Here is a 14,903-nt window from a genome sequence, read left to right as displayed (position 1 = left end):
CCTGGGCACCCTCCCTGGGGACAGCACGACAGGGAGTGAAGAGTTGGGGAAACAGGCGATGAGGTGTCAGCTCTGACCCCCACCAGCCCCCGGAGACCCTGGCTGCCTGGTGTAAAGGAAGATGGCCAAGTGTACCCTGTGGGGCCTGAGGGTACAAGGGCCAGGGTGGCAACAGATTCTAGGAATAGTGAGCTAGTTCTTACCCCTCCTGCCCTGCTCGGACTTAACTACTCTCTGTGTCTTGGTTTTCCCATATGTGAAATGGGACTAATCACCCTCAAAACACCCCTGCAAGGTACTAATTACTGTCTGTAAGAGACTTTGAGATCTTTGGATGGAATATAACAGTACTAATAATGGATAATAACACTCTGTCCTTCTCCAGTGCCTTTCATCCCTGAATCTCAAAGCCTTTTACAAACCTTAATTAATTCTCACAACACCCCGGTGCAGGAGGCTGATGGTCATTAGCCCTCTTTTACTGGTGGGGAAACCGAGAGAACCCAGGAGATTGGCTTGGGGCCACACAATAAGTTGGCAGCCCCACGGGGGTTGGAACTCACAGCCCCCGGCTGCTCGGAGAAGCTCAGACATCATGAGCTTCCACCCCGCCCGGCAAGGAGGCTGATGGGGCAGCAGCCGAGCCTCCGGGTCCGCCAGGCCACAGAATGGCTGCCGGAGGGAGTCTGGGCCACTGAGCTCTGGAGAGACTTGGGAAAATCAAGGGAGGCCCATAGGCATGGTTTTGCCGGTTTGACCTAGTGATTTGGGAAGAGAAGTAATATTTATAGGGCACCCAGTGTATACAAGGCACTTTGGCTATTTAGTCTCATCCTAAATCTGAGGGAAATGTGAGATAGGGCATATTTGTTCCCATTTCACAGGTGAGGACACTGGCTTGTTGAAGAAGCCACCATTTCTTCTCCTCCACCATGGACAAAGCAACATGCTTCTGCCTTCTTTGTCACCGATTATGCCGAGTCATCCAGGTAACATTAGGTATTACTGGTCACCATTTTAGAGACGAGGAAACTGATGTACCCAGGATGTACCAGAGGAAAACTGACTTGCTCAAGGGTGTGACTGTCGACAAGTTCTTCCACAACTTCTCCCTTCCCCCACCCCACCCCCAAGTCCAGAGTCCCCGAAGCCCTGACTCCCTCCCAACCCACTGTGGGCAGGTGAGGTTGAATGAGATCATGTCAGGAAGGGCTTTGAAGGCTGGAGGCAGCAGCCCAGGGGAAGATGAAAAGCCTCCTGTCCTGGGTTCTGTGCCATCCCACAGGGAAGTTCTCAGAATGGAAACAGCAGGTCACCTGGGATGACAAGGTATCATCTGGGGACAGTGGCCCCTTGGACTTCCCTCCAGGTTCTGGGGCAGCCTCCTATGTCCACCCTGGGGGTCTCTCTGGAAAGGACCATGCTTCTTGGGACAGAGGGCTGAGCGGTGAACCTCCCCACCAGTAGAGGACAGGGAGAGGTTGAGGCCAGGTCATGTGACTGAGCAGCTCGTCCCTGTCCTGGGACCAGTTCTCGAGGGGGTTACCATAAAGACTTCTGAGGTCCCTTCCAGTTCTGACAGTTCCCTGTGCCCTGACTCGGTGCCACACTCCCCAGAATCTTGTCTGTTTTCCATGATTGCCCCTGCGTGAGCTCAAAGAATCCATTAGAAAGCAGATTCATTCCAGTGACAGTGGCAGACCTTTGGGATAGAGCAGGGGGTCGAGAAACCTAGCTCTGGCTCCTGGCCCTCACAAACATGCTGTGTGGTCTAGACAAGGGCCTCAGTTTCCCTGTTGGTAAAAACAGCAGTAAGGAATGCCAATGAAGTAACACCTGTGGGGGCTCTTGGAGCCTGAGGAAAGAGATGCAGGGAACGGCAAGATCGGCTTCTGTCTTGGCAAGGGGGTGAGCGTGCAGAGAACACGGTGCTCGTGGAATAGACCCGGTGGGGTGCAGGGCATAGGGGAGAGGAGGATGAAGCGATCTTCGGGAGGAAATGCTAAAAGCTCCATTAGTGGTTTTGCTCACAGCCTGCTTAACCTCGACAGAAACCCTAAGATGTGTATAACCTTTTACCTAACTTATCAAAAAGCTTTTGCTTCTATGTTGTCTCTTTTAACCCCCTCCACACCTGTGGGAGAGGTCTAGCACTCCCAATTTACAGATGAGGAAACAGAGGATTGGAATGATGAAATAATCTGCTCAAGGACACATGGGTAGAAAGGGGGCAGACCCAGGCCTTTAACCCAGGTGTCTCTTTGAGATTCTCTAGAAATTTCTAGAATTCTCTAGAAATTTCTGTACCATGGGGCCCCTCCTGGAATCAGTGCAAGGCAGGCCCATCCTAGGGGTTGAGGGCCTAGATCTCAGAGCCCACTTCTAGAGCTCTCCCTCCCACTGAGGCTCTTTGGGGTGGGGGCCTGGCCCTTTTGGAGGAATCTCAGATGGTGAGTTCAGGGTGCGGCCAGCAGTGGGTGGGAGGTGCTGGAGGCTGCTGGCTGGGCAGGGCAGGGCGGGCACGGAGAACAGTGTGACCTGGACAGTGTGACCTGTGATAATTGAGTGGCAAGCAGTGGCGGCGGCAGCAGGGAGGCCCCTCTGTGCCTGCGGGCAGCCTCACCGAGGCTGGGGGCCTCCGTGCCTCCTGCTCTGCTGGTTCCCCTTTGGCCACTGCTCTGCAGCTTCTAGAAGGCGATGTTCTTTCTCCCTCCCAGCAGATCTTTACCCGGGAGCCTGCTCAGACCTGCCCTCCTCGAAAAGCACGGTAGCAACTCCCTGGGGCAGAAAATGTCTCTTCTGAAAGCAAGACAAGAGTTTAATTAAGCCCTAAATGTGCACAGTTGAGCCTGAAATTAGGGTGGTGAAGGGGGGGGGGCGAAGGCAATTGAGGACAGGGGGGCTTCAGCCCAACCTTGCCCCAGCTGAGCAAAACAACCCTGCAAGCAAACATTTACAGAGCCCAAGGGCTTGGTTACAAAACATTTCTGACCTAGAAAGGGGAGAACACCACGTTCCCTTCCCCCTGAACTTAGATATTGGGGTCTGGAGAATTTGGAAAGTAGAGAAGAGGAAGCAGGAAGTAAAGAGAGGCCACCTCGGAGACCATCCGGGGTCTGGGGTGTGGGGGTGGGGGCTTTCAGGGGCTCTGCTGTGACCAGAACCGGGCAGGTGGGAACCCTTCCCACCCCTGAGGGCCAGCTGGGCTCTGGGCGAGCCAGTCAGACCACACCTGCAGGTGTTCCAGGTGGGCAGAGCCCATTGTGCTCCCCAAGGAGGAGGGTAGAGCCGCCAGCCCGGATGTGCCCAGCTGGCTGGGCTCTTGGCTTTGGGGACAAAGCAGCTGAGACCTGCTCTATAAACGACTACAGGCGTTTGAGCAGTCAGTAGCTTTGAGGCAGACACTGGCTTCAGCTCCTCTCCTGTCCTCAGATCTCCCCAGATTGCTGCTGAGACAGTCAAACGTAGCCTCCTCCAACTTTACCTGGCAACTGGTCCTCCTTTGCCCTGCAACTTGGGTTTGGCCTCACTCTGCCAGGGACTGAAGGCAAGATGAGCCGGGCAGACGGGCGTGTTCTCGCTTGTCTCAGGGCACAAGCAGTTGCGACAGAGCCCCTGAGTGCATGTAAAAGTGCACGAGTGTAGCAGAGTGAGGGAACAGGCTGTACGTGGGGCTGCGTGCCTGGCCCTCCTTCTGTGTGTGTGTGTGTGTGTGTGTGTGTGTGTGTGTGTGTGTGTTGGGGGGAGCATCAGGCTGATTTCTGTCACCGAGGCAGAGGACCCAAGGGCAGAGGGCACAGCCAGCTTGGTTGACTCGGAAGCTGCCCTCATGATCCTGCTTGTTAGGCCATCTGATCACTTAGTGGAGATGGCCTGACTTACGAGGGTTTGGAGGCTGCTCACAGGTTCCTTGACTTTAAGAGACACTCTGCTTTAGAGGCCAAAGTGGGAGCCGTAGCTGGTGACCACAGGAAGCACCAGCCAGGGTTCGGCCACTAAACTGCCTCCATTTGCTTTTCCTAACTTGGGTCTTATACCCTGGTGGCTTCCCCTTCCTGGGACAGATGGGAAACCCTGGCACAGCCTTCCTAGTACTAAATCACAGGTACCACGGGGGGTGATGACCCATGGGCAGAGGGTCAGGAGAGACCCTACCCTGAGGATCGTTCAGTGAAGCATCCCTCACCCATCTGTGCCAATATCCCCTCGATGCCTCCTCACCTCTATTAGTCTCCTGCGGCTGCTGCAACAAATGACCACAAACGTGGTGGTCTTACACAATAGAAAATTTATCGTCTCAGTTCTGCAGATCTGAAGTCCGAAAGCAAAGTGGCAGCTTGGCCTCTTCCTGCTTCGGGTGGCCATGGCATTCCTTAGCTTTGGTGACTTCACATCGCCTTCTCCGCTGTGTATGATCTCCCTCTGCCTCACTCTTGTAAGGACAGTTGTCATTGGATTTCAAGTCCCCACAGATACTCTTGGATGACCTCCTTATCTTGAGGTCCTAAACTTCATTCATTTCTTTTTCCAAGTAAGACCACATTCACAGGCTCCAGGGATTCAGTTATGGACATTTCTTTGGGAGGGGCAGAGGAAGGGTACCACTCATCCCTCTACACCATCCAGTGGCCAGTTGGCTATGGACGGCTTGCACACCTCCAGTGGTGGGAAGCTCACTACCTCATGAGTTGGCTCAATTCACATCCAGACAGGTCTATTGATCCTAAAGTTCTTACTAGGTGGAGTTGAAATTCTACTCAGCAGGAACCTCTACCCGTTGGCCCTAGCTCTGGCATTTGGAGCACATAAAATACATCTAAATAAATTCACTTACTATTCCCATTACCTCCTGCCCCCAATTGCAGTGTAAGAACAAAAATCAGACAAACTGTGAGCTAGCTTAGTCTTGATGTCAGGGACAGTTATACAGACTCTGGGGTCAGGACACCTTGACTCACTGGTGGCTCTGTCCCTAGGACCTTGTGCCTCAGTTTCCTCACCATAATGCCAGAGGGCTGGCTGAATCACTCCTTCCACAGGACACTTTTGGGAAATGCATCCTGGCTATTCACAATTCACACTGGCATATTAAAGGTTCTGAGAAGCCCTGAGTAGAGATACCCTAATTAAAGTCAGTATTTTCCAAACTTCTTTGAAAATGGAGTCCCTTTATCGACTACCATCTTCTTTTATCACCCTGCAGAACTTCCGTGCTGCCTTGTGGTCTCCATGATGCCTGGGGGTCTTTTCCAGCTTTCACAGTCTGTGGAGGTCAAACTAAATGGTCGAGTTCAAGTTCATGGTCTTTGGTTCCTATCCCCAGAATTGTTGCTAAGCGTTTTGCTGGAGGTAACAAACGATCCATTACAGGATGAGAGGCAAGAATCTGGAACATGAGAGGCCCCTCCCTCAAGCCGCAGACAGCTGGCCGAGGTTGTGGGTCATGGCTTCCTCCCAGGGGCCCCAGGCCTCTCCTGCCACTGCCTGGCTCCACAGAGATGGGGCCTGTGGGAGGAAGCCAGGGGAGGAAGAAGCATTTCTGTTGCTCTGCCTTGCAGGACCTGCTTATCCCCAGGATCCAGATCTCACCTGACCTCAGACTTCACCTGCTCAGCTCTCCCTCTCTATTTAGGTGACTACCTCTGAACCTAGCTCTGCCAGAAGCTTCTGCTGAAGGTCCCAGCTAAATCCCTCCTAACTTGGCTGGAGGGAAAACAAAATCTCAAAGAAGTTGGATCTTATGAAATGGGAGCAAAAAGTAAATCTGGGCCTTCCCAGGAAAAGCTGCTGCTGGTCAGGGAAGAGAAGAGCCTGAAGGAGGTGTCCCCAGGGAAACGGTGGAGACGGGATGGGTGGGGACAGGGAGCTCCAACTCCGGGCCCGAGAGAAAGACAGGAACGTTGACATGGAAGCTAAAGAATTCGGTGAATAAGGTGGATGGAAAAGACCACCAGGTTTATTCCCCTGCCTCCAGGTGAGATACACCTGGGCCTCTAACCTCTCCTGTTTTTAAGACCCCAGAAGGGGCAGCCTGGCTTGGATCCACCTTGTACAGAGCCCTTTAGCTGACAGGTTCACTGTATTCTCACACACAGCTTTGGGACTGCTTATTAAGTACCCATGTATTAGCCACTCTGCTAACTACTTTCACACGTATATGATTTAATCCTCACAACCTCTAAAATTCTACAGGTGTAAATACTGGGCCCCAGGGAGGTTTAGGATGTTGCCAAAAGTCAACAGGCAAAGCGAGAAACAGGCCCAGCTCTGTCTAGCTCCCAGTCCCACCCCACAGCTTTTGACATTATTTAGTAACACAGCCTCTGGATCCTGATGGTGTGCCCAGTTCTCCCTACCCTCGCCTGGAGTTGGATTCCATGGAAGGACCTTGTAAGTAGGTTGGGTCTGCTCCCAGCCTAGCCTGGAGAGACATCGTCTGTCCTCTGCTACAGGTAGTAGCCTTCCAGTTACTGGGGTGGGGAATGTTTGCCTTCTGTTAATGAAAAGAAATAGATGTGATAATAAATAAATGCCCAGCCCAGTGCAGTAATCAGTATCCCTAACAATAAGGCTCTGTGTTTGCTCTCAGCTGTGGGTTATACTCATTGGCTACAGTCCCTTCTCAGGAGCCCCTGCTCACGTCATCCAGGGCAGGTCCCCAGGCACTCTTACCAGAGGAGGGGAGCAAGCGTTCCTGTCTTAAGCTCCTAGAATCCATCCTGGGTAGTGACACTCGTGCAGACCAGCTTCGGGGTGCCCTAGACCAGAGCGAGGGAAATGCACCAGGCTCCAGAGCTTCTGGGGCAGTGGCCATGGTGCCTTCCACTTGGCATCAGAAAATGAGTCTGGTCCCAGCTCTGCCTCTGCTGCCCTGGGTGACCTGAGGCAAGCCTGTTTCCCTCTCTGGAACGTCAGTTTCCACATCTGTGTAATGGTGGCTGCCAGGGAGGGGTGAGTGGAGCAAATGATCTCTCACGTTCCTTCCAGCTCTGACATTACAGGACCCTGCAGCCGTAGGTCGTTAAAGCTTTGCGCTTTAAGTGTACGGGCGCCTAGCCGGTTCTGGGCACCAAGAACTCAAGCTCTTCTGTGTGGTGGCTGGATGTCCATTCCTGCCTCGGTTTCCCCAAAACCTTCTCTTTTTTTCCCACTTTCTCTAGCTCCCACATGTATGGAAATTCCCAGTTTGTGAGACATTTTCAGAGACATTATCCCATTTGAACCTCACCACAGCCCTGCAAGACTGACATAGAAAGGAATGCTTTGCTTCCAGCATTAACCATGAGCCAGGCCCTTCCCGTGATGTTTCACTGAATCTCCCCCATAGCCTCGGAAACTCTTTTGGGAGTAAGGCAGAGCATAAATAAATAGACGGCGGATGGATATTTATGTAAATGCATACATGCATAACCCTCACCATGGCCCTGAGGTTATTACCGTCACCACATCACAAGGGAGGAAAGTGAGGCTCAGAGGGGATTCAGTTACTCCCAGGGCCCCTTGGCTCTAGAAGAATCAGGATTCGAACCCAGGTTTCTTTGATCTAAGCCCATGGCCTTTTCCGTCACCTTGAGCTAGGCACAAATCAGCAGCCATCCCCCCACTTTGCAGATGAGTGAATTAGGTGTCTAGGGACAAAGTGACTTTGTCAAGTTGTGGCAGCTCCGTGTAGCAGAGGCAAGAATCAAACCCTGCCTTTTGTCTAAAAATCTAGGGCTGTTTCTGGAAACATCACAGCTGCCTCAAAACAAACCTCCCTCCTTTCCTTCCTTCCTTCCTTCCTTCCTCCCTCGACTCCTTCTTTCCAGGAACATCTCCTACCCTCTTAAGTGCTTTCATGTCCCAGGCAGGAAATTGCATGCCGTGCTCACGTGTACAGAGAGCAGAGCCACCACTCCCCAGGCTCCGTGTGTCCTTAGAGACACAGGTCCCACGAGGCAGCCCATGTGTCCAGTGACCCACACAGCTACTCTGTGAGCACCAGGGTGACATGCGCTGACACCCACGGGGGGTGCCCAGTAGGGGCTCTGGCAGCACGTGGCCCCTTCTGTATGTGTTGTTCTCAGGGTATCTGGCTGAGTCTGTGCGGTTTCTGGCCTCTCCATGTGAACGCACCCCAGACAGCTGGAGCAGTGGGCACTGCCCAGCTGGGAGCATTGAACTTGGGCTCTGCCTTCCCATCCCCTGACCTGCTGCGCTCCCTTCCTAGCCCTCTCTCGTTGGTCTCCACCCTGGGTCCTTCCTGCCCCCTTTCATCTTCTCTCCCCGGCCACCAGGGTGATCAGCTTTGTTAGATTTTTCAAATTCAAGGCTGCAGCCCATGACGTGGGTCCCTTGATTCATGGGGGACAAAAGTGCTACCCTGAGGGGAGCATTCAAAATTGTTTGAAAGACTCATGCTTAAGGCATAGCTTAGATCATGTCTTCTCTCTCTTCTCAAGAAACTGCCAGCGGAGGAGTCATGAGTGCTTCAGATTGTTCTTCGTCTCACATGTATAGCACCATTCAATCTCTCTCCCTCTCATACGTGCGCGCGCGTGTGTGTGTAGGAGGTGGCATTTTGGGGTAAATTTATTGAAGTAGAAGACATGCATCCAGTAGAGTGCACGCATGGTACGCACAGCTCACTGAGTTTTTGCAAAGGGAACACACCTTTGTAAGTCCGCTGCGGCCAAGACACAGAACTGGGCCAGAGCCAGGGGCCCTCATGCCCCTCCAGCCTGCCTGACCCTGTGAGGACAACCACTGTCTCGACTTCTAACATCACAGACTCATTTTGCCTTAAAAAAAAAAAAAAAAAAAATTTTTTTTTTTTTTTAATAATGGAGCCATACAGTATCATTTTGTGTCCGGTTTCTTTTGGTCAACATTATATTTGCCAACTATGTATATTTGTGTGGTATACGTATACACACACAGAGATGTATGTGTGTATATATATACATAAATCTGTGTGCGAAAAATATATAATTGCCCTTTTCTTGCTGAAATATCGTAAGAATTTTTAACTGAAGTACAGTTGACATGCAAGGTTATGTTACTTTCAAGCGTACCCCACGGCGAGTGGTTCTATACGTTTCGCTATACTCACCACTAGTGTCTTGCTGAAATACTTTAAATCAAAACGCAAACATCATGCCAATCATCCCTGTGTTCTTCAATATGCATCTAAAAACTCTGGATATTCTCTTACGTAAGCACAGTGGATGCCACTATCCCACCTAAATATTTTTTATAAAAATCCTAGGCACCGTCCACTATCCAGTCTATATTAAATTCCCAAAATGTGTACTTATAAAAGAAATTCAGACATGCAGGGGAACCTCTGACCCCATCACGGCTCCTGCCCCCTTTCCTCACTCTTCAAGTTGGTGCGTATCAGCCCCGCTTTTGGAATGAAATCCAAACCCCTCCAAGGCCGGCCCCAGGACATTTCCAAGTCTGGCGTGGAACTCACAGAATCATCAGGGTCCGCTGATTCACACTCCCATCTGGTTTGTGAATCCCTTTTACAACACCCACCAAGTCCCAGTCTCTTTCCGAACATCTCTCCCAAACTTCCCGTGCTATTTTCAGGCAGTGCTGCTTCCTGAAGCTGAGGTCGACTCTGCCTCCCCCAGTACTAGCCCTTAGCCCTAGCCGTACCCTTTGGGGCCATAGGGAACAGCCACAAGCCTGGGTCCTTTTCCACAGGGAATACCTGCAGATATTTGGAGCACATGCCCCAGGTCTCAGTCAACCCCATAAATTTATTCCTGCTCCTGCACACATGTACTTTCCCGAACCTGGACCCTTCGCATGCTGTCTGCTCTGCACGCTCCCTGGCCTTGGCCTTGGCAACATCCCACCAGACTCCTGTGGGCAGTGTCACTGCCACCACCTTCATGAGAGCTTTTCTTATTGTTTCTATCCGGTGTGTTCGCACCCTCGGCATTAACTAGAGAACCCTGGGAGCTCCCTTGTGGCGTTTATTGTGTTATGACTTGTTGTAAAGCTATTCGAGAATCTTTCTCATCCCTCACCAGACTCCAAACTCTTTGAAGACAGCCACTTCCTTACCTGTCTCCGTTTTTCCTGAAGTGTCTAGCAAACAGTGAGTGCTAACGGTCAGGTGCTCTCTGTGTGCTCACTGCCGCGTGAGTCCACTCTCTTAGTTGCAAGATACAGATCCCCAACTCAGTTGCCGTGGAAAAGCAACTAGGCCTCCTGTTCCTGGTCTCTCAATGGACTCCACTTATGTCCCCTGTGGGCCCAGTATACAGAAGAGAAAAGCAGAAAGCCCGGCACACGGGAGTCAGGAGACCTGGGGACACCCCTGCTCCGCATCAAGGTTGGTGCGACCTTGAGCCCATGACGTACCTTACCTGAACCTCAGTTTCTTTTTTTGGAAGGTAGGACCGGTAATGTGGGCCCTGTCTGCCGCACAGACTGTTGAGAAGATCAGATAAAACCCTACTGGGTGACGCATCTGTGTGTGTAGAGATGGCCTGTAATGGCCCAGCGCCATGTTAATGGGAAGATTCATTTAATACCTTCGGTACCAAGAGTCTGCGGCCTGGGTGCACATGTTCAAATCCCAGCTCTGTTTCTGTTTTGCTCTGGAAATCCGGGTGAGTTTACCCCTCTTGACTTCAAGTTTCCTCATCTGTTGATTGGGAATAATAATTGTAACTGCCTCATAGAGTACTTGTGAATATTAACTGAGTTAATATAAATGACTCCATTAAAAGACTGTCTGGTACAAGGTAAGGCCTATAAAAGGTTTTTATGGGTGTCACTATTGTTCCTGCCTCATGCCCCCACTAATGTGTGTTTTAGTTCTTATTCTTCTAGCTAGATTGTAAGCCGCCTGAGGGCAGGGCCCATCCACGCTTCAGGTTTCTCTGATGCTCTCCTTTTCCCAGCACAGGCTAGGCGAATCCTGGGGCCAGCTGATGGATGGCTGTGACAGACAGCCTGGCAGGGTCCTGGGCTCTGACTGAATTAGAAGTGGGTGGAACTTGCCTGGAGCCTCCCGGCCTGGGCAGGGCACAGCAGGGGAAAAGATCACGCTGGGGCCAAATCGCCCCTTTCCCCTGGACTTCTGGGTCCTTAGAACCCAGAAGGAGACACCATGGAGAGCTATGTTTCCAAGAAGAACTTGAAGATACCTGATGGGAGTCTCATCTTGGACAGAGGAGTGGCAGGGAAAGAGTTTCTTCTATACCTCCTTTTGCCCTAAGACAGACCCTATGTTCAGTCCAGTTTCTTGGTAGCAGATGAGGAAGCGGAGGCCTGGAGATGTCAAGCACCTTACTCCGGTCACACAGCCAGCCATAGCAGGGTCATCCTTGGATCTCGGTTTCCCAACTGGAAGCCCAACCCTGAGCCATCTCTCCTAGTGCAGTTCTGAGACCCAGAAGGAGAAGCGAGGGAAGTTGTCCCGTTCCTCCTCTACAGACCCCACAAACATTCCTACCCGGGGTAACTTCTGTTCTAACTCATAAAGATATTTCTGAATAATAGCGCTGGGCACTTATCTCTGGAATGTATCCGGCTTAAAAAAAAAAAAAAAAGAAAAAGAAAAAAGAAAACAGCTGGGGAAGTACCCTCTTCCTGCCCGAAGCTTTCTGGGGCATTGACTATTCAGAGTCTCCCAGTGGCCGAAAGCAGGTGGCCAGAAAGCCACCAACTTGCTGAAAAATCTCATACAAACTTCAACAGAACTCTAAATGTGGTCTAAGGCAACAAAAAGCTTTTGTTGTTGTGGTTGTTTGCTTTTTGTGTGTTATTGAAAGCAAAATACAGTAAAAAAAAAAAAAAAAAAAAAAAAAGTGCCCCAATCTTAGGGTAGAGCTTGATGAATTTTTAACACGTGACCATCAGCCTGATTGCAGGACATTCAGGGTTTTCTGTTTGTCTTTTGTTTTTTTTCTTTTTTTAGAGAGAGAGATAGAGCAGAGCGCTAGCATGCACAAGCAGGGGAGGGGCAGGGGGAGAAGGAGAGAGAGAATCCAAGCGAGCTCCATGCTGTCAGCGCAGAGCCCGACGCAGGACTCCATCCCATGAACCACGATATCATGACCTGAGCCGAAACCAAGAGTCGGACGCTTAACCAACTGAGCCACCCAGGCGCCCTTATTTCTTGTCTTTTTTAAGCAGGCTTCACACCCGGCAAGGAGCCCAAGTCAAGGCTTGCACTCACGCCCCTGAGACCAAGACCTGAGCTGAGATCAAGAATCAGATGTGTAACCAGCTGAGCCACCCAGGTGCCCCCAAACATTCAGTTTTAATATTATTATGATGATTGCCTCTAGAGTGAGGGTTTCTGTAACTCCTTGTTTTCATTTCTTCTCATTCGTGTATGTCCTACACCTGAAACAGGAATCATGGTGGGCAGAGGTACATGCCACATCTCAGAACACTTTAGCTGGGAGGGTCGCCCTTGGAATTTAAAGGAGGCCACAGGGGAGGGAGTCAGCATCACTTATTCACTCAGCTCTCTCCCCTAGATCCTGATATCTTTTGATTTGTGGTTCCCAACTTGTCTTCTGCCCCCACACCGGAGGGCTAGGACGCATTCCCTTGGGATTAGTGGCTCAGCGTATCCGTAAAGTTTAAAGGGAGGGCAAGTGCAATTTGAAAAAGATGCGCAGGTGATTCTGACACTCACCCCCACTCAGGTGTGAGACCCACTGACTGAGTCACATTTCCCCCCTTCCTGAAATGTCACCCGTGAGAAGATGCGGCTATACTAGCTCCTGCCCAATATGCTGGGCGTGCCTCCCCCACCCCCACCAAATCCACTGTTCGCCCTTCTTTGCCCTTCTGTATGTCCTGGAGGGGCTGACCTCAGTAGCCTGCCTTTAGCTAGAGATGGGGAGAGGGGATGAGAGATGGGTCCGGCATCCCTCCCCAGCCCCACCCCCTCCAGCACTCACTGGCCGTGGCTCCTTCTGTCTGTCCTGCTCCATGGCCCTTTTCCATGGCCCTCTTCCACGGCCCCAGTGCACACCAGGCTCTAATAACACTGTTTCCTCCCCTTCGCAGTCTTAGGGGTGGTCACAGTTTCCAGCTGTTACTAGGTCCTGGGTGCCAAGGTCCCTTGTTCTCTTAGCCATGCCCCCATCTCTGTATGGAGATTCTCTATTAAAGCCTCTTCCTTTGAGCCAGCTGGGCTGAAGTCTGGTTCCTGGTTGACTCCTGACTGATCCAGAGATCTCTGGGCAAACACCAACACTTCCATATTAGTCACTGGTGATAAGATGCAGTGGCTTTCAGAAGTGTGCAAAGATTATCAAAACGTGTGGCTTCCTACAGAGGAATGATGGCAGATTTGCTTAGGCAGGATGGAGAGAGGACCACTTATCACTGAGACGTGGAGTTTGCTTCTGGCCCGTCAAGGCGGGGAGCATTGGTGATGGGGAAGAGCACTGGGTGCAAAGTCAGATGGCATGGCTCTGAGCTCAGGCTCTGACACCCACAGTCTGGGAAATCTTGAGTAGGCTGCCTTGCCATTCTGTTCTTTGGTCTCGTCTTTGGCAATCCAGAGTCACCTCCACTGCTGTCACATCCGTGGCAGGGAGGTTGTGTGAGGGCAAGTGAGGCTATGTATATGAAAGGCTTCACGAACTTTCCAGCGCTCAGATGTGTGGGCCAGTGCAGCCCAGAGCAGGCAGCCATTCTGGGATTCAAGTAAGGGACCAAACATTGGGCTGAAGGGACAAAGGAGGAGACACAACTGCCAGGCAGACCCAGAGAGGCAGCAAGAAAAAAGTCCTAAGCTATCCTTCTCTTCCCCAACCCTTTTCCTCTCTCCTCTGTTCCCTTCACCTGACATGACCTTTCCCTAAGCTGAGCCGTGATGCCAGGCTGTTTATTTATTCAGCTGAGAATTTAGGAGCACCTCTAAGTGTAGGACAAAGTCACGCACAAAATGAAGTCCATGCTTTCTGGAGACCAGTAAGAGAGAAACAAGGACCTTCCAGTAGGAGGCAGGTCATCCAGTGTCCTGGATAAGAGGAAGAACCTGGTGTCATTGAGGTCCAGCTGCATTTCCAACTGGATCACCAACCCACCAACCAAATCTCCTAGACAAGCTACTTAATCTCACTTTCTTGATCTGCAACCAGGGGATAATATCCACCTCAAACGTTTGTTGGGAGGACTGCATGAGACAATGCGTGTAATCAGCCTGACTCTTGGTAAGCACTCCGTGAAGGTTGGCCTCTATTCTTCTTAGTCTATTATTCCAGGGAGCCAGGGGACCCTTTCTAACTGGGATCGGAAATGATTCCCCAAGAAGCAGGCAAGAAACTGGGCCAGGAGGCTGAATCCTCGGCTTGGCATTCACAGTCTGGCGGAGGCACCAGCATAAGGCCGGTCGCCGCAGCACCAGGCGCAGCTCTGTGCGTCTGGCGCTTCGGGAAACCGAAAGGTGAGGGCCGGCCGCAGAACGCAGGCCTCCCGGCGGGCAGAGGGAGCCAACACAAGTTCTGGAGCTGGGGAAGACCGGGATCAAAGCGCTCCGAGGCAGGCCGGGCGCACCAAAGGGAGGCTAGCGACTTGCATCAGCACAGATTCCGTGATGCTCTGCAGACGTCTCGGTGCTGCTGGGCTTTACGGGAACCCACAAGAAAGGAAAAGGCCGGGGAGCAGGCAGGGCGGGGGCGGGAGAGGGCGCGAGGGTGCGCTCGCCCGCCCGCGCGCTCCCGGCGGCGCCGGCCGGGGCCTGGGCGCGCCCGGGACGGCGGAGGCAGCGCAGGAAGCTCCCTCTCCTTTCCCCCTCCTCTTTTCCCCTCGCATTACTGGAAGAACTGTGTGGGAGAGACCCAGAAGCACCCGGATTTTCGAACGCGGGGTGGGGGAGGGCCAGGCAGCCGCCGGTGCTCAAAGGAAAACCAAAAGTGCATCTGTTCGCGCCG

Source organism: Panthera tigris, chromosome A3 (genome assembly GCF_018350195.1).
Source record: "Panthera tigris isolate Pti1 chromosome A3, P.tigris_Pti1_mat1.1, whole genome shotgun sequence".
NCBI lineage: Eukaryota > Metazoa > Chordata > Mammalia > Carnivora > Felidae > Panthera > Panthera tigris.
Note: the sequence above shows the minus strand (reverse complement) of the source record.